Genomic DNA, 21,188 nt, shown 5'->3' with positions numbered 1-21,188 from the left:
CAAAAGAAATGTGTTTTTCTCCTGAACAGTGGATACCTCATGAGTGCTCTCTCAGATGACCTCTGGATGAACAAATATGCACATGCTTCCTTGTTCAGTAACAACTGTTGTGAATAGGGTGCCCACCTACAATGCTGGTTTCTTCTTTCAGTGGGCTTTAATGAGGTTTGAATTAATAAAAAATAGAAATAATTAAAGACTCATGGGAACCATTTACTTGAAATAGCATGGCATGGCAAAAGAGCACTGACCTAAGACGTTAAACAAAACTGTGCGGATGTGATGCTCTTCATGAAAGTGGTATGTTGAGGGAAGGAAAATGTTATTCTTTGTAAACAACAATACTCTACTGAGAAAAAGGAAAAGAGAAAGAAGAAATGAAAGAATGACAGAAGTGCAATAGAATTTAAAAGCTGTCTTTAATCTAGTATAACTTTGTTTTCAAAGGAGAAAATACTGTTACCCTGGACTTCATTAATTCTCTGGTTCATGTAGGTAGGAGAAATTAAGAGAAATGCTGCCTCCACAGCTTCTGGAGAAGCTGGCTGCCCACAGTTTGGATGGATGTATGCTCCATTGGGTGAAACACTGGCTGGATGGCTGGGCCCAAAGAGTTGTGGTCAATGCAGTTAAATCCAGGTGGCAGCTGGTCATTAGCGTTGTCCAGGGCTTGGTACAGGGGCCACTTCTATTTAACATCTTCATTAATGATCTTGATGAGGGGATTGAGTGTACCCTCAGTACGTTTGCAGATGACACCAGGTTGGGAGGAAGTGTTGATCTGCCTGAGGAGAGAAAGGCACTACAGAGGGACCTGGATAGACTGGATTGATGGACCAATGCAAACTGCATGAGTTTCAATAGGGCCAAGTGTTGGGTCCTGCATTTTGGCCACAACAACTCCAGGCAACCTGGAGTTGGGGAGGAGTGGCTGGAAAGCTGCCTTTCCTGATGGAAAGGGACCATGGTGTACTGATGGACAGTCAGCTGAATATGAGCCAGCAGTGTGCTCAGGTGGCCAACAAGGCCAGTGGCATCCAGGTTTGTATTAAGAATGGTGTGGCAAGCAGGACTAGGGAAGTCATCCTGTCAAAGTACTCGGCATTGGTGAGGCCTCACCTTGAGTACTGAGTTCAGTTTGGGGAACTTCAGTACAGAAAGGATATGGAGGTGCTGGAGCAGATCCAAAGAAGGGCAACAAGGCTTGTAAAGGGCTTGGAGAATATGGCCTATGAGGAGAGACTGAAGGAACTGGGGTTGTTCAATCTGGAGAAAAGGAGGCTGAGGGGAGACCTTACTGCTCTCTTTCAATACTTGAAAGGTGCATACATTGAGAGCGGGGTTGGTCTCTTCTCACTGGTGACAGGCGACAGGACGAGGGGAAATGGCCTCAAGTTGCACCAGGGTAAGGTTAGGTTGGGTATCAGGAAAAACTTCTTTACAGAATGGGTTTTTAAGCACTGGAATAGGCTCCCCAAGGAGGTGGTTGAGACACCATCCCTGGGTGTGTTTAAAAACCATTTGGATGTGGTGTTCAGGAACATGATTTATTGGAGGGTTGTTAGAGTTAGGGTAGTATGGTTAGGTTGTGGTTGTATTCAGTGATCTTTTCCAACCTGAGTGATTCTATGATTCTGTTATTAGCTTTTGCCCGTGGCTGAGACAGGTGTAATGAACTGGTGTAAGTAGAACTACGTATGTCAGCCCTGGACAGACTCTTCTATGTGAATTCGTTACACTGAAAAGTTCAGTGAAAATTACTGATATTCATTTACTCTTTTTAATAGATGTGTTAATTTTAGTATCAGTGCATATAGAGTCTGTGTAGATGTTGTTGTTTTTATAGAAGGAAAACTTGTACGTGTGCACCAGAAGGCAAGTCTGGGTGCTAAGTGAGAAACAGTGTTTAAGGAAATCTGTAGGGTACATCAGCATACAAGTAGCATCTCCATTGAGTTCGCCTGCTCATAACCGTGGCCTATATGAGTCCAACAAGAAAAACAATATTTGAAATTTATATAAGAGGGAGCAGGTATAAACATAGATAAGTGATCTGTTGCATGGACTGTGCCATTCTCTTTATTTTTCTTTCAAGAGGAAATAATTTGTATTTTCCTGCTCTACAACCTCACGGCAAATCTTTGGTTTTATGTTGTTTCGGTTTTTTTATCTCTTTTACTTTCCTCCAAGGAATAGATATTTATGTGAGATGCAATTGCCTATTTACTGTTTTTTTTTCTGCAGTTCTTCCTGCTAATCAACATCCCTTTGTAATGACTCATATGTTCTGGTGAACATACATGGGGCTCTTTTATCTGATTAATGTTTTTTCTGCAGATGCAATGAAGGAAGTAAAAAATAACTCACTGGATAATTAAACATCAAGGAAGAAAACCTGAGAGAAACAGAAAAATCATTTCCATTATCAGTTGAAATATAAGTTCCACATGGAAGAAAACCTAAATCGGGGTTTATTGCTTAAACTGTGCTGACAGATCACATAGAAAATAAGCAGAAAAGGTGATGAGAACCTCATAGTTTCATTTTACATTTGTTCTCCTAGGCTCAAATAACACAAGTGTTTCAGTGAAGTTTGTCTTATAAAGCAAAAAACATAGTGGTCCTAAAGATTTCTCCCTAAAAGCTACGCAGCAACAGAAGCAGGCACTAGAGAAAACTTTGTGAAAGAATATAATGGTATTATGGAAGAGAATTCAGCGGTAAAGCTGATTTCCCCTGTGTTTTCGCTGTATTTTCACTGTAGTATTAATGTGTTTAGTACAGAAGGACAAAGTGGGAAACTGCAAAAATAATCGCTTACACATGCAGCCCAAATTATTTCTGCAAGCCCCTTTCGATGCTGCAGCACAGGAGGGGACACAAGGGCAATGCACAGCTCGAGGAGAGAGCTCACCTTGTGACTGACTACAAGGATATCCTTGCTAAGCAATTATTGTCATCTAGGCATCTGTTATAGCAACACCTGCTCTGTCTGTCATATCAATCAGTTTCAATTACTTTACCAATGCCTGTGTTTTATCAAGAAATTGTGAATATCTTAGTTGAGATTACAGTGTATCATTGAGTGATAATATATAGGATAGTTGTGGGGCTGCAGCCCTACTCCATGAGAAAGAGTTGGTTTAACATGGGAAAATGGTTTATGCAAAAAACACTGATTTTTTAAAAAAAAAAAAAAAAAGAAGGAAGGAAGGGAAAAAAAAGAACTGTGTCTAAACCTCTTTCAGCAATCTTCAAGAACAATCTAAGGCTCCCCAGCATGGGAACTACAAAACCCAGGCATGAATTCTCTAGATTTTCTAACAAGATTTTAGTCTTCCATATCAGTGCTATCCAGGTCAATGTATGTTCAACCATGTGAGCTACTGAAGAGCCTGTAAACACCACCAGTGCAGAGGCTTGCAGTCCTGACCTATTTGTTTCCAGTCCATTGCACATCTCCCAAAAGTGACGATTCCCCACTGATGCATAGCAGATTTCAAGAAAAACTATCTATACTGTCTTCTGTTTAGTAAAGCCATCTTAATTTCTTGATGACCTCTTGATGACTACTTTCTAATTCAGTCCTACAACTTTTATCACCTCCTAGAAAACTTGTCTTGCCAAGCAAAACAAAACAAAACAAAAAATAGTATTGAGTATTCAGTTTGATTTCCAGCTTTTGAGATTTTATTTCTTGAACCTAACATGTGGTGAAAACTTCTATGTATTGCTATATTCACAACTATCTTCCTACAAGAAAATTAGGCACAGAATTTTATGGGAAGCAATTTAGTCACTGGATTCTTAATTGCCATAGACTTTCCATCTTCTTTTTCATATTTGGAAAACAAGTTAAAAATTGTGAGTAAAAAAGGGATAGAAAAAAAAAAAATAGTCTCATGTTTAAATTTTTTATTCCCTTTGGACAAGCATTCAGCTATTGGCAGTTAGTCTCTGCCCTGCCTGTTTACTCTTTTTACAGACATACTTCAGGAGAGGGAAATATTACATCATGTAGAGGAATATGTAGAGTGAGTACATTCTGTAAAGAAATGAGTATCACAATCATCTTTAACCGTTCTCTAGCTGACAATAGAAACTGCCTTCACTTCCCTGTTGCTGATGTATTTTTTCTATATATGTTATTATCAGTCAGGAGAAAGATAATACTGAGTACTCTGAGGTACCAGAATTAATGTTTGCACTTTTGACATAGATTTTGTTGCTATTTGTTTTCATTCTGAATTTCCTGTTCAATTTAGTGCTTTGGCATCTTAGCACATTGAACCCTAGGGTGCCTTCAAGCTATATCCTTAGCCCATTCTGCACAAGAAATTAAATGAAATGAAGAAAATGATTTCTCTCAGCCAGCTTGTGCTATCTGTGAAATGGGATTTCCACCACCCTGCTGGTATGAAAGATGAAAACAAAAGGTTGACCAATATGAAAGCTAAAGCTTGAATAAATTTTCAGTTCAACTCTTCTTTTTTGGAACAAAATGTTCTTTTAAGATTTTTTTTCTACATATTGACTTATCTGAGTAAACAGCTCCTAGTTAATAATGCAGAACACATGGTCCTGTTTTGATAAGCACATCCCCAGGGATTTGTGCCATTCAGTTTGAACACAGCTACTAGTCATATATTTTTGTACCAAAATCAGGGCAGCTCATGTTAATTTATGGTCAACAAAGGCTTTTGCTGAGCCCTTTACTCATCACTATTGAAATAAACTGCAAAGTAAAGTGATTTTAGGTTCTATATGAGGTCTGCTCTATCAGATAACATTTAAAGCTGTCATTCAGATTTGGGAATAGAAATAAGAAAGTCACAAGAGCAATGCTTTCGATCTCATTTAGGTAGAAGGACAGAAAGTACTGCATACATTTCAATTTCATGCTCTTTAGCACAAAGATACAGATCGGAGTGTCTCAGTATAGAGAAAAGAGTCACAATTTCTTTGAATATAAGAGGAGATGATAGTTATACAACAAAGTCTGGACAGCCAAAAAGTGGAAATAAAGGGTGTGGCTGTCATAAAATACTACAACACTGTTTAAAAAGCAGTAGCATGAATTAACAAGTGAAATGGGCTGTTTCTAATTCAGTCTATTATGGAATCCTACCTGAAATCATTCAAGATTTCACAGCTGATGGGCAATGCACCTGATTCACTGCCACTGTGTCATCGCAAATTATTGCCTTAGAAATGTGATTAAAGTTTGTTTCCTTTTTTTCTTTCTTTTCAATAAAAATGAAAATTCTAAGAGAAGGTGTTAGAGATGAAGTATCATAAGCCAAAGAGATATTCACATTGCTGCTGCTTCAGCCAAAGACTCTTAAAGCATGTTTGCTGTATCACAGACCGTCAACACACTTCAACATGTTTCAATATGAACTGTTTCCTTTCTGCAATCTTTTGTCTGTGTGACACTAAATGAAATAGGAATACAAATTTGTCTAGCTTAACTTCGGTTCTGAGAATAATTCTTTTCCTTCGTTCTGATAAATGAGAACAAAAAGCAAAACAAAATAAAACCATGAGCTGGTGATGAAATGCAATGAATAGTTGAAGGTGTAAATTTAAAAATAAAAATAAAAGTGGGACCATGTGGAGAGTGACAACATCAATAATTATTTGTATAACAGAGCTTATCTATCTTGCTGTGCAGGAATAAGAGGATTCAGAATCTTTCCTTCCAGGAAGGAAAAAATCACATGATTGTAATTTTAATGGTCACAAGTGTAAAATTAGACAAAATATCTTTGTCTATATATTCATTTCTTTTTTTCTTTTTGGTCAAACATTTGTTACTACTTTTAATTATTTTTCCTTACAAAGATTGGCAACTTTTTAATGAAAATATCCACTGAATTTGTAGCATTATATTCTAAAATACTTGCTCCTGCTCACCTGCAAAACCTGAATTGCTAATAAACATCAGGAAAAATACCAAAACAGTTTATAACCTTCAGATTTTTGTTTGTTGCAAGCCTGGTGTCACAGTCTTTTCTTTTTTTTTCCCTCCAAAATAAAATTAAACAGCTTTATTTTGAAGTTTAGGGGTTTGATTAATTCTTCTTAGCTGTGGTAGAAGAGTCACTTTTTCAATATGCAAATAACTTCATAAGAGAAAAATTTCTGCAGTTACTACAACTGCACTGATTTAGAAATAAGTTGGAATTTAAATACATCAAATTACTTGTGTTGGGAAAAAGAAATAAACTCCAGTCCTTGTAACATTAGCAGTGTCCAAAAAGTATAAGATGATGGCAAGGACATTTCAGTTTAAGAATTCAAACTTTCACACTAGCCCCCTTATTCTTGGTTCACAGCAGTTTTAATAAACAGTTTTCTTCCTTATGCTGTGCTCTTCTATACCTACTGTGAGATACAATAGACATTTGGGACTGAAATGAAAACTAAGCTGCAGGTCAGCTTGTATATGCTGATTCTTAGGATTATAACAAGAACTATTCCTGAATTTCAGATTGAAATACCCACTGAGTTCTCATAAAGAACTATTTAAAGCCTCCACAATAACTTTGCAGCAAAAAAGGTCAAATAAGAATTGCAAGCAGAGAAGCTGCTGGAGATCCGCAATGAGATTGAAAGTAAGGAAACTGAAACAAGCCAAACACAACAAGCGTGTTATCAGCCTCCCATCTATTCCGACAGATCTGATAACAACTTTGAAGGTCCTCTGGTTAGCATGTAATTCTGTCCCCTAGCTTGTATATGTAGGTTGTATATGCTTATATGATCATCTTTAAGGTTAAAGCTGTTGCTTTTGGTATACAAAATGATTACTAACTCATAACACTAAGTCTCATAATCTCTGCTCACAGAAGCATTCCACAAACAGATCTGGTTAAAAACTCAGTCTGCTTAAGGAGTCTTTCATTCTCCTTCCTTCATTCCGCTAAGAATGCACCAATCTATCCACCCCTCCACTGCCTCTTTGTGCAGATTCTGCTCTGTCTGTTTCCAGAGAGGCTGCTACTTTAACTCCATGGTAGGTAAGCTATGACACGATGCAGATATGCAAGGGCAAACAATAAAGGCTAGTGGTCTTTCTTAACAAGAAAGGAATTACTGTGAATTCTTAGGGAGATATACAAAAATCCATGCCTGGGTGCTAAGCTGAGGTAGCCTTCACTTTACAGAATTCTGTGATGCAGCAATGAATCCATTTCCTGCTAGGATATAAGATTTCTTTATGAGAGATTTGTAAATTTTGCTCTAGGAAAGAGTGAAGAACTACTTAAGCTGCAAGGACTAGAAATCACATATTTTGAATAAAAGAGTGCTATTGATGCAAAAAGAATTCAGGCTTCTGAGCTATTATTTCTGCATTTCAGAACCCATGCCTACATACAGCCAGTTTAATATTAGATAAAACCACATAATAGAACTGGATTTTCCTTAGTAATTTCAGTTCCCTTAATTTATTAGTTTAGTATGTATTTATCTGGCTTTCTTCTATGCTGTCCAGAGTATTTGTATGCGCATGATTATAAAGCTTTAACTTGTCTATTAACATTTAGTGCTGAACAAGCCTTTAACTTGAAGAGGCACAACTTGTGACATTACTTGAAATTGCCAATAAAATAAGCAAGTCCATCCAGATTTGATTAAGGATACAAAGAAGAGTGTTAGTAGCATCTTTACTAACTCAGTAATTCCTTTTGCTATTCCATTAGGACAGCATGCAAAATTTCGAAGAGGGGAAAAAATACAGCATTTCATATAAGACTTTAACAGCAAAGCTTCTTTTGAAAGTGGTAACTGTAATGCAGTTTTACTAGAATCCAGTAGGCCATGCTCACGGTCTGATTTTCCAGCTGAGATGCACCTGGTCATCATTTGCTCTCCATGCAAGCATGTGGCTTGCTTTGTTTCAGTGATTCAGACAGCTCTATTCAGCTTATCTCCACAATAGGAAACACTCACATGTTCCAGAGAACTCATTTCATAACATTTATTTCTAACAATTCCTGACATCCATTTTCCTAGAAACAGTGACTGAAAAGTACTATGTCCTGACTGAGTATTATAATGTACGTAATTACTGCTGGGATACTAAAAGCAGGCTAGCTTCCTCCCTTTGGGTTGTCCAAACAAGCATATTCTCCTTGGTCAGGATAATTAAGTTGTCTGTCATTCTTATCACCTGAGTGACAGGCTCTCTTCATTTCAGTCAGTGCTTGTTAGGATAGGTAGGAATTTCTAGGAACAGAAGCCTTGTGAGAAAATGCAGACTATAATTTATGCCTTGGTGTCATTTTCTGAATAAATTGCAATCAATTGTAGTGCAAGATCTTTTGTACAGTGAGAGAAAATTAAAACAATTCACCTAGGGATTTTATGTTCCATATGTGCAGTGTTAAATTCTTTGAATAGGATGGGGATTGATTCAAGTGCGAAGTAACTAGAAGCTGGAGTGTTCTGAGGACATTTTACTTATAAGTGCAAATTCTTGTGTAGTTTAAACACCTTTTAATTTAAATTCACATTACCAGGCTGTTTACATTGACTTTCTTTTTTCCTTACTTTGCTTTCTGTCCTCACTGCTAAGAAACTCAGACTCATACCCATTAACGGGTTTGTGGAATCTCTTTTAGAATGTTTTATCCTTCTGCAACAGGCTTTCAGATTACAGATGTCCTAAGGGAGGAGGCAATACCTATCTGCTCTGAGAAGAACATTTGATTGAATTTCCACCTGCCAGATTCACTCCTTACAGTCATGGGAAAAAAAACTAGGGAATGTCATGGTTTCAGAGTTTAAAGAAAGTATAAGCAATGATATTAATATGGCTATTTTATGAACGCACAGAGGGACGAGGTGGTCTTGTAGCCTTATCTTCAACATGCTGACTGTTCTATTCAACAATGAAGGAAATATGAGCAAAAGTGAAAGTTTCATTAACCTTGTGGAGGACATCTGCCTTTGATGTCCTGTAGTACATAACACAGTGAATCCCTGCAATGTAAAATACCAAACAATGTTGGACTTTTTAGATGCTAATTCTACTGTAGGACTGATAATGCACTGCCCTAAAGCATTCTGCATGTCTCTCTCTGGCTCTGCTTGACACTGCCTTGTACCTTTTGCTTTCTGACTGCCAGAGATGGGACCACATATGCAGTGCAAGAGAAGAGGGTCTGAAGGGCGAGCCGTACAGCCACCCTACTCCCTGTCACATCTCTTTCCACTCTTATACAAGAGGTCAAAGCAGAGCTGTTGTGACAGTGAAATTTGATTGAAGTGTAGAGTTGTGACAGGGAATTGCACATGCTAATGGATGGAGGGGATGCTCCAGTATGGCATTAACACTCACCTCCCAGGCAGGTTCCAGCCCTCCTGTAACATTAGCTTGTCTTGGCTAAGGGCCAGAACATTTGATGATAACGCAGCCTGGAACACATAACATGAAGGACTCTAATGGCATTCCTTATCACTGTTTTAAAGAAGGGAAAGAGAGAGGGGCATACAGCTCTGATCTCCTGATATTTGCAGGTTGAGGGGAAGTGAAGTAGGAGGGACACAAAAGATGTGAGGTCAGACAAAGTCAAGCCAGGACCAGCACAAGGCTCATCCATCACTGGTAATGATCAGGTGGCAAAAGTTTTTGTCCAGATTTAAGGAAAGTGTCAGGAGAATGAAAAGCACACAATGGCCTTCTGGCAGGGCATCAAAGCTGAGCTCTGCAAAAGCACATACCAGCAGCGTACCCTTTCCCACATCATGAGATGACTTCATAGGGTGCCTTCAAGAACTTGAGTCACTAATTATTTATTGCTATGTAAAGAACAGAAAGGAGTTCTGTCAGCATGTGCAGGGCTGCCTGCCACAGGTCTTTGACTGGGGCTAACCTGTGTTTATATTTGACAGGGGAGCAAATCTTGGTGTGAGGGGAATTCCAACCTGTCTCGCTCTAGGGAGCTGAGACGGTCCAAAAACATTACATAATCTCTTTGGGCTGTAGTCAGCTATAAGTACAGCATAGTCTTTGTGATGCATCTGGATGTAGATTTATAGTTAATGCATAATTTAAGGAGAAGAACAAGGCTAAGGAAATAAAGAATGCACAGAGAGCTGAAGCAGAGCAAGCAATTCCTTGAAAAACCTTCCCAATAAACCAGTAGCATGGCTCAATCAGTACCTTTCCAGGAAACGCTATCAAATATCTAGGTAAAAGGTTTCAATAACAGAGTGCTGGCAGAATGCTATTGACTGTTTGTCACTGCACCAAGATGACTTCACAAAAATCTGTGCTCATATCACAGCAAGCCTCAAAACACTGAGGAAATCAATAGGTCAGTTACACATCTTCAGGGCCAGTGGTATTACAAGAGACACACTGAGTTGATAATTATTAACCCTGCTAATTTAAAAACTCACTAGAGTTCAGCACTTTTGGTGCACCAAGGGAGGGAGACAAATGTAACCAAGGAAATGAATTTACGGCAATTTAAGGATTTGCAGTTGTCCTTTTGCTTACCTGAGGCTGATGTTTCTGAAAGCAGGCTGAAGAAAAAAGAACTTGAGGTTATCATCAGGTTGTTCATCATAAGAAATTTAGAACATTTTATTGTTTGATAATTATAGTAAATGTCCTACATGTTTATGGATCAGTGAAAACTAAAAGATTTGTAGTTAAATAAGATTATAGGAAATGAAAGAGGGGACAATGCCAAAGTCTTACAGATACAGAAAGTCACTGCTGTCTGCGAGTTTTATAGAGGGGAATGGTAGATATGAGTTAAAAGTGATGGACTAGAAATACAAAAGTGTCGGTAAAATTATCATATGCGGAAGTTATAAGCTCTCTGTCCTTCTCATCACATTTAACAAATTTATGCCATACTCAATACACAAAAACACTGTCCATACACTGTGACATTCAGAATCTACATCATGTTCTCATTCAGTAAGCTAACTTCCTAGTAACAGCCACCTAGTAAACAAATTGCAATAAACTACCCTTCTCCAGCTGTACAGGAACCTAAGAGGGATTAGTACTATGACCGGGAACAGCTGGCTGAGCTAAACTGGGGCACAATAAAAGCAATATTGATAGGTGGAGGAAAACATTTTGGACAAGTAACCAACTCTGTAATAAAATTTTTGCTTGAGGGACAGCTGTTCTCAGTTCTCATTTCTTAAGATAGCAGGCAGCCTCAGCATCTTTCTGCATTTCTCATTACACCACAGGACAAAAACTGCCAAAAACATTTTTCATTTATGGCCTGCCATAAGACTGGACCTTTTCCTGGTGGAATCTGACCTGTCCACAGTTATTAAAACTTCTGTGGCTTGCTTTGTAGTGCTCTGAATTTGAATGTACTGCACTGAAATGAATGGGCCTCAGACTACTGTATTTGCTGACATACAAAGCTCAATATGAAGTCACAGTGATACTAAAGATTACTTGGTGGCTTTCCTGTTTCATAAAACCACCAAAATGTTTCATCAACCCACTTCAATTTTTAGCAACCATAGTACATTACAGTAAGAAGTTCCACAGTTTGAATGAGTGTATTAGAAGTCTTAACACTTTTCTTATTTCAAAACTGCCTTGTATTGTTCATTTTTAAGATCTTTTTTTTTTTAAATACTGTATGACAGTGATCTGTTGCCCCCTATTCACCTTTTTAATGCTACTCTGGGAAGCATTTAATGATTGTACAGAACTCTATCAGATCTCCCTCAGTCTTAGGCTGAAGAGATAATACACACATGTTGATGCTTTTTATGGAAAACACTACACAATCTTTATCACCCCTGTTCCTTTTCTTCTACACCTGTTCCAGTTCTACCACATTTTTTTCACAACGGCATGACTGGAATTATATTATATAAGATGTGAGTTCTCCATGGATTTGTAGAATGTTTTGATAATATTCTGATTTATTCTCTATTTTTTGCTGTAATAATTTTCAACACTCGATTTGCTTCTTCACAGCTTCTGAGACCTGAACTGCTTTTTTTCCTGGAAATATCTATTATAACCACAACATCTCTTTCCTAAATGGTAACGATCAGTGCATAGCACACCAAAGGGAATTTATATTCATGTGAAGTTTTTATTCCATACCTTTACATGCTGGGAACAATTGCTGGGACTGGGGACATTCACTTTTAAAATCCACCTTTCAAATGAAAATATGTTTGGTTTTGATTTAATGAAAATACGTAACTAGGATTTCTGGTCCCCTATTTAGGAAAATAGCAATAATCCATGGTTAAATACGAAGTAATGAAAGCATGCAAGATTTGTGAATGCAGTTTCTTCTCAGTTCAAGGGCTGTATTTCCGAACAGTAGACATGAACACCAGATTTCCAACTACTCACAGAGATAAACTAAGTTTCTGGGTAAGCTACAAGAGCTGTTCATCCTTGCCATGTCAGCTTAATGTTCATAGTGAAGTCTACATTATTAAGAAAAATAAAAACTAGATCCCTGATGTGCACTTGCAGCCCAGAAGGCCAATTTCATCCTGGATTGCATCAAGAGAAGCATGACCAGCAGGTTGAAGAGGTAATTCTGCCCCTCTACTCTGCTCTTGTGAGACCCCATCTGGAACTGCATCCACTTCTGGAGACCCCAGCATAAGGAGGACATGGAGCTTTTGGAGCAGGTCCAGAGAAGGGCCATGAAGATGATCTACAGCAGCTCCCCTACAGGGACAGTCTGGGAGAATTGGGGCCCTTCAACCTAGCCAAGAGAAGGCTCCAGAAGAACCTTACAGTGGCCTTCCAGCACCTGAAAGTGCTTCCCAGAAAAGCTGGGAAGGGACATTTTATAAGGACAGGTAGCAACAGAACTAGGGGAAATGGCTTTAAACTGGAAGAGGGTAGATTTTGTCTAAATACTAGGAAGAAATTCTTTACTGTGAGGGTGGTGAGACAGTGGAACAGGTTGCCCAGTGAGGTTGTGGATGCCCTCTCCCTGGAGGCATTCTAGGCCAGACTAGATGGGGCTTTGAGTAACCTTGTCTAGAGGGAGGTGTCCGTGACTATAGCAGGGGATTGGAGCTAGATGATCTTAAGGATCCCTTCCAACCCAAACCATTTTATGGTTCTATGATTCTAAGAAATAAAATGTTAGTAGATAAACTCATATTATCTACTGACCTGCTCTTTAGAAGTAAAACATCACTATCACTTGACCAGTCTCTAGAAAAAACCTTTAGTTCTGGCACCACAAGGCTTTCTTGAAAGAAGATAAGTCACCTTATTAACTCAGAGAAGTTTTGCTCCTATTTTCGCCATTCTATTCAGAGCAAGCATCATTAATCAGCTTTCCTTCAATATGGGTGGCTGTATCTTGGCTACATTGAGTGGTGATATATCATTACTGCAAGGAGATGTTAATTAGAGTAGAACTATAGGACTCACAATATAATAATATTTTAATGGGATTTTAAATCCTACTAAAAATATTTCCAAAAAATGCTTGGTGACAGACATGTAATTAAACGGATGCCTCAGTTTTTCAGACTTTCAAGGGTAGCCAGTTACAGGCAATGTTTCAAATTCAAATTTCATTTTACAACTATTTGTAATTATGGATAAATAATGGACATCAGTACAAAGAGAGGAACAGCAGAAAATAATCCTTTTTAAATCAGTCATTAGTATAATCTTTTACTTAGAATATAAAAACAAGCAACAGCTAATTTTCCTTCTGCACATATTTCCTCAGTAGAAATCCTTTAATGAAGCTGCAACCTTAAATATATTTTCATAACTGTGACCTGAGATACTGTATTTCTTTAAGTATATATCAATTTCAAACCCAAGCTTCCTCTGCAGGATGAATAGAGCTCTCCTAATAAATCATCCATTCTTTGCACTCATGCATGAAATCATTGTAACATGCATGACAAAAGATAACAGATTATTACACCAAGTCAAAAAAGAATAATGTATGCCTATATTTTTTCAGGAAATATACTCAAGTGAGATTGCTGTGCTTACTTAATTCCTGTTTCTTGTGTGCCTGATGATGAAAGTTTTATGAAATAAAACACAATCTGAGTAAAAGGAAAGTCTAACCCTTGTCAAGATGACATTTACACTGCCATCATAGTTGGCATAAAGTAAATGCCACGGTTGCCATTTTGCTTGACTACCAAGTTCTGAAAATTAAGAAGAGAGAAAATGGACGGACAACAATAATTAAAAAAAAAAAAAAAAAAAAAAAAAAAAAAAAAAAAAAAAAAAAAAAAGGAAAAGAAAAGAAAAGAAAAGAAAAGAAAAAAAAGTGGTTCAAAGGCATTATAAAGAGAAGAGCACTGTACAGTATTTTTGTTAATTAGTCATCCTTGAGTCATTTAATAATTCCTATTTATGGCACCACGCTGACACCTAGTGGTTCTTGCAGGGCTACAGTGGTTCCCTTGGGTGGACAGCCAAGTGGTGCTCATGTTCCCAAGAAGCTAGCAGCTATAAATTTTTGAGAAATCTGCTTCAAAAACTTCAAGGGAGAATCTTGATATGGACATGAGGACCATCTGGAGTCATCAGCTGGTGAATTTTCATAGCAAACATGAAGATGCATTTTTCTTATTGAATAAAATTCACTTGGAATTGGAGGAGAGAATAAGGAAGCTCACCTGACAGAAAGGAAGCCTGTGTATGGCAAAATGGTCTATTTCAGATGTGCATATGTTCTTGCAGTCAGAGCACATAGTATTTGTTTATCAAACTGCAACAAAATAAAGTATCTCTCCAAGGTTCAGCAATATATTTAATGAAAATAGAGGGAAAAAAAGCACAGACCAAATCCACAGATCTCCTATTTAATTTGAAGTAACTGTCATGTAATTCACTGTGGTTGATGTGAAAAAATTGTGACTCTTCAGACTTGCAATTCTGCAGATCTTTATACACTAAAATGTATCCAGAGGTTTAAATCTGGAGGCTTTAGAGACAGGTGTATTACAGCTGCATTACGTGTTTAATAGTGCCAGCCTTTAATCAATTTCAAGTACTAAAAAAGATCCTGAAATCTGTTCTTTCCATTTAATATTTTCAAGAGAATCAACTAATTTACAAGGCATTTTATGACATGACTTACTGGACAATGAGCATTTGGTGAAATTGATGTATGGTGTATTGAAGTATGAATTATAAATGGAGCTACTGAATACAAAGGTTTTTTTGCCTTTAAGTTAAAGAGGGTCAGTTCGACCTTCAATCTAGTTACCTAATAGGTGCAGTGATGCTATCTGAAATGCTTTCACACAAAAAATGGTGGGTCTGATTCTATTCTTGTTATTACATATTCACTGAATTCCATGAAAGTATTTTACTACATATTCTGGAACAGGTGAGATTAAAATCAAGTTGTTTTACTTGATAAAAGCATTCGAAGGGTAGATGACCTAATCAGAAAATTAGGTTTGAAAAAAGTTATTGAAATATCATTCTTGTTTTATAGATCTGCAGTTTTAGGCAATGAATTCTAAAATTTAGAGTAGCATTTCTTTCTACAGTCCCTATATGTTACTCAGAATACTATATAAGATCATCATGCAGCTCTTATTCAGGCAAGGCAGTTTTTAAGTGGACCTCTCTTGGCAGTGATATATAGGTTTTGAAATCTTCAGTGCCATTAGGCATGATAAGGTGGGAAGGGGACTTGTATCTGCATAAAGTCTGGGTGGATATATGTTATGTTCTTGCAAGAACTTCTGAACACATTCAGTAATTACAGACAACTATAGAAGGATTGAGTTGCCCAAAATGTTAATTTCAAACATTTTTTTCTGAAAATTAGAATTTTTTAGTGCCCCCTACTGCTCGCCTTAGAGGGAGATGCTGGAACAGTCCTTCCCTTCTGGAGCCTGTCAGGCAAATGGCAGGAGGCAGGCTCCAAAAGGCCACAACGCAGCAAAATGGAGGTAAGCTGGTAAGTAGGGGGAAGCAGAGGCAATGTAAAGAACACAAAGAAATTTTAGGAGTAAACGTTAACCAAATTAGAGATGGTTGCAGAAGTTCAGAAATCCTGAGGAAAATATCTGTTATACTTTTAGTTTGTGACTTCAGTTTTACCAGTTCTGTCTTTTTCCACATAAGCTTGTAACTTTGGATACAGAATTTTTGCACCATTAAAAAAAAATAAAAATAAAAAAAAAAAAAAGGAAAAAGAAAAAGTGTTGATTGTAACACCTGCAAATTAACTGTGACAAATTCAACTGTTGGAATTGCTAGCGAATGGAACAGTCAATTTTTAATAAATTATAGGAAAATAAAGCAACTACCTCATAGGAGCATAGGCAGGAAAATTTGGGGAAGTACCTTGCTCACACTGTAGTTGCATAATGACCTTAGATCTTAATGGCTTGGGATCATACTCCTGCAGATAAGAGATATACAGGCTGAAATTCATAGTATAACATATTAAGTTCGGTGCTCAAATAATTCTTGCAAAATGATAGGCATTTTACGTTTCTTCACTGGCAAACAGATCTCTGTAATGAACAGGCTCTTAGGGTTTATCAAATATACTACAAACTTGCTGGTTTAAAATGATTAAAGTACAGTAGTTACAGAAGTATTTTCAAAATATAAAATCCTGCATAAGGTTTGGTGGTGATTTGTTTTCTGTTTTTTGTGTTTTTTTTTTCTTCTGAAAGGAAAATATACTTGTAGAATTAAAATCACTTCATCAGTAAAGGTGCTGAGAAATTATATCTAACTATTGAATAGGTGTAAAAGATATAACAAGAAGAATACATTTTTGAGCTCACAGAGCTACATAACATGAAAAATAAAAATAGGGCAAAGTAAAAGATCTTGATATAAAATAAGAATCCTTCCTAGACTGTACATTTTACTTGGTATAGATTCATAGAATTGTAGCAGGAAAAAAAATTAAAAGGAAGAAAATACTTCTCTCTTGGTTTGTCCATGTTGAAATTGTTTGCACCAATTTTTTAGCATTTTGAACAACATCAATAGCATCTATCTGAATGAACTTACAGTTTTGCAGAATAAGGCCTTATAATTAAAGATTAAATGGCTAATGATTAGACTTGATGATCCTGAAGGTCTTTTCCAACCTAAATGGTTCTATGACCTTCTATATGAATGGCACCTATTTTTACAAATGCTACTTTTCACTTTCTTTCAAGGTAAATTTAGCACTGCTAATGAAAAGTTACAGCTGTCATTTAACCAGAAAAGGGACAATTAAAAGTAGCTGTGTTTTACTTTTGATGATGTCTCTTTTGTTATTGGTCTTTATTAAATGTGCATGAGGTGACTCGCCTTCTACTGCTTTCTTTTCACTATCCTTTGCAAAATCTTGTGAAAGACCAAAGAAGCAAATGCATTGCTTTGTTCACTTACAATTCCCACCAAACGCTCACTGAGATCAGTTGAAATGCTCAGCATTGTACCTATCAGGACAGACTCACTCACAGATATTTCTGAGATCTGCAGAACACATCACCCCTCTATGCTGTTTCATTGTTCGTATCAAGGTCAAGGTTCTGATATACTGTCCTGGGATATTTTGCTTCTGAAAGCAATTTCCAATCACATGCAGAATAGCGGTCCTGAAAACCTTTACATCTCTCCAAACACTATATTTTTTTTCTTGTTCCTTAGATGATGCCTTTTTTGGATGGAACATAAGATATCAGCATCAATTAATGCTCGTCTTAGTGCAGTATGGGGGAAAGCTGGCATCATTTATTTGGATGAAGAGATGCCAAACTGCAGGCCATTCTTCTGCAGATATGGTATAGCCTAGACTCTGTTTGGATTTTTAACAAGAATGCAGAGGGTCAGCTACTGTGGTTCTGGCTTGTTTTGTGTATTTCTGTGTTTTATTGTTATTGCTGGTTTGTTTTTTTTTTTCTGAGTTTTGTTTTGCATGTCAGCTTTCCGTCTCATATATTTTTTATCAATGACTTGGAGTTTTAGTGAACACACTGGTGTTAAATACAGAGTCTAGAAAAGATACTCAGTGATCTATTGCAAAAAGACTTCTGGTGATATGCAGACTCCTTATTTTCTTTCAGTTTTCTCTGCTACTTGCTAAACCCTGTGAATATCTGTCTCAGGCTACCACTAACAGGTGCTCAGTCAACCTCCTGCTGGGCTCTTTTTTCTTCCAGAAATAAAAGCTCTGGATTTTGTGCCAGGAGCACGGGCATCCAACTACAACACATATCTGCAGATAGTCCATGGCAATATGATTTTAAGTTATACTTCAACTAAATGATAAATAAATATTTTAGGTCTTCTTTCAGTAACCTAGTTACTAAAACTGAAACCAGTTTCTGAAGCAGTGTTTGTAATTGCTTATGACAACAAGTGGTGGAAACAGTGCCCTTACATGTTTCTCTGAGTATTTGAATTTTCAAATGATTTTGCTTTGACTACATTCCTAACCTTACCAGGCTCACTATTCCACAGCACCCAAGCACATAGCTTTACTAGTTGAAATGGTGACTAAAACAGATCCTTTACAATACATCTTCATAGATTCTGATGAGGCTGATTGTGAATTACTGAGAAAATAATTAAAAAAATTAATCCTTTGGGCTGATTTTCAAAAACAATCGGCTCACGCAACACAAAAAACAAACTCACGGAAGAGCTTGGTTTACACTGAGGTTCCTAACCAATTTTCAGAATTATGTAGCATGTCCACTAATTCTTGCTGCCAACACATCACTATATTAAGAGCGAAGAACATTTCAAAATTTGATCACAACTTTGACACATAGAAATGAGAAGCCTAACAGCAAGCTACTTATGATCCTGGATAAAAATACAGAATTCCTTTAAATGCAATTTTGTGTAAGCTTTCTACCCCACTAGAGAGTATCTGGAGAGCTATAAGGTACATTTCATGAATTAAGAGTAGAAACTGTTCCAATTATGTGAGAGAATGTCCTGTGTGGGGTTATTAAATAAATAAATATAATTCCAGTTAAAATTATTCAGCTGAGTCTATGAAAAATTGAATTGGATTTTACAACAAAGCAACTGTATTGCAATAATACAATGTTTTGCAGTGACAGGGTTTTTTATGGTGATATTTATGTTAAATGTAGATAAAAACCTGCGGTTCTGTGACTCTAGTGGACTTTTTTTCTCCAGTTTCTTCAGGTTCACACTGTCTCAGACACATTACTCATAACTTCCAAGAGCCTTAGTCTCCTTCCATAGAGTGACTCCACAGGAGGGAGTGTTCCTCCCATCCATTCCTAACCACATTTGAAGGCAACTTCACATAATTTTGTTCAAAATCTGAAAAGGAAACTCAGATTTTTCCTGGGTTTCCTGTAGGCACAAGTTCAACCATCTCTACATTTAACTTAAATATTTATGCAGCATAAATGAATTCCATTTATTTGTACTCTCTTTTCTGGAACATTTGGACTATCAGGTGTACATTTTCCTTGATTTTCTTTTCTTACTGTTATGACTTGAGGTAGCTGGGAATATTCTGTTTGGATATGCCACTTGTTGGGAAGAAAACTGTTTCCATGACAATGAGGAAACATTTTTTAGAACAGTTCTTTCATTTTTTTTTATAAGATTCAAAATATGTGTAGATCACTCTGAACATAATGCCTCCAATATATTTCCCTGAAAACTACATGGGGAAAAAAAAAAAAAAAGAAACCCACAGCTATAAAGAGCAAATTAACACTCTCTGAAAGAGCAAATTCTCGGCTACAAAAACCCTATTTTTCAACATAGCTACCACCATTAGCTACGCATTTTCACCAGCAGTAAACAAGAGTCTGCACGATTCACTCATAAAAATTTGCACAACTGGAGGTAACCTACTGTTGCTACTGACACTGCCTCACTGTGTTCACATCCACTGTTTGGTCTCCATAAACAGTCAATGCCAATAGGCGCATTTTTTTCAGGATGGAGGAATTCAGTGACACAGCTTTGCTTCACATGCACTTCCACATCAGGCCTTTTTTGTCAGACTGCCCTTCAGCTGCCATCTGTTGCACAGAACAAAATATAATGGAATGTTGGCGGGAAGGTTCAGCCTCTACTGCCATACCACCAACATCCACATCTAATTCCACATGGCCAAGATAATAAAATAGTAGGTATTACTTTTGGAGCAACCTTTGTGTGTGAATATGTATTTACATTCCTTCAAAAATCAGCAGATTGCACACATGATTACATTTCACATGTATTTAATGCCTTTTTTGTGTGTGTGTTGTTTGTTTGTTTTTTTTTAATTTTGATTCATAATCCCATATCAACAAATAAAACTTCTCTACAAAGCAGAAAATTATTTCTCCCTATGTTCTACATGGAAATATGAAGGAGAAAAGAATTGTTACAGAATATGCATAAATGACCTCACTACCTGGATGGTTCATGTTTAGGATGCTCTACATTCTCTGAAGATCTGATATAGTCCTGGGGTCCTTTGAAAAGGCTGACCTGAATTACTAACTGCAATTTGAACAGCAAGGGAGAAATCGTGGGTATTTTGAAATTAATAGCAAAACTTCCAAGGTTTCAAGGGAGCTAGGTTTTCATCACAAATATGTCTAACGTAATAAAATCTAGATCATCAAATCCCTCGTCCTGGTCTTTAAGCTCTGGACTTCTTTTTTACATTTACCACTGAATAGTTCATAATTGTAATGAGAATATTTTTCCCCTCTTGATGTAACATCTCAGGGATCAGCAAATCTAGGTGGTCTTTCCACCTTTAAAAGAACTGAAAAATTTTAATGGAAATTGGAGCATAGATGAATGAGCTAACAGCAGGGTTCAATTTTAATGACAGCAACAAGGAATTCTGTAATTAAGCACATTAAGGCAGAACACCCTCTTTGAATTTCAGAACATCTCTAGCTCATACTCTAACATCTGTTTTTCTTAGACTGCTTTAATCTGCATCCTCCCTTCAGGCATCTTACATTAAGGGCTTGACAGACTTTCCTAGCTGACAGTAGCTGGCATCCTTTTAATTGACAAGGGAGACCACTGTTGAAAGAGATTGGGAAGAGCATTCTCTTTTCCCTCAAGGTCTAAATGCTCTGCATTTGCAGAACTCCTGCAGGACCTGCTAGCTACAGACTCAACCTGAAAAGGCAGTTTTTGCAGAATCCAGTGAAGAGCTCAAATGAGCTTCACATTTGTTCCACTCTCTTTTACTTTGGAT

Source organism: Lagopus muta, chromosome 3 (assembly GCF_023343835.1).
Source record: "Lagopus muta isolate bLagMut1 chromosome 3, bLagMut1 primary, whole genome shotgun sequence".
NCBI lineage: Eukaryota > Metazoa > Chordata > Aves > Galliformes > Phasianidae > Lagopus > Lagopus muta.
This window is presented reverse-complemented; position numbering follows the sequence as displayed.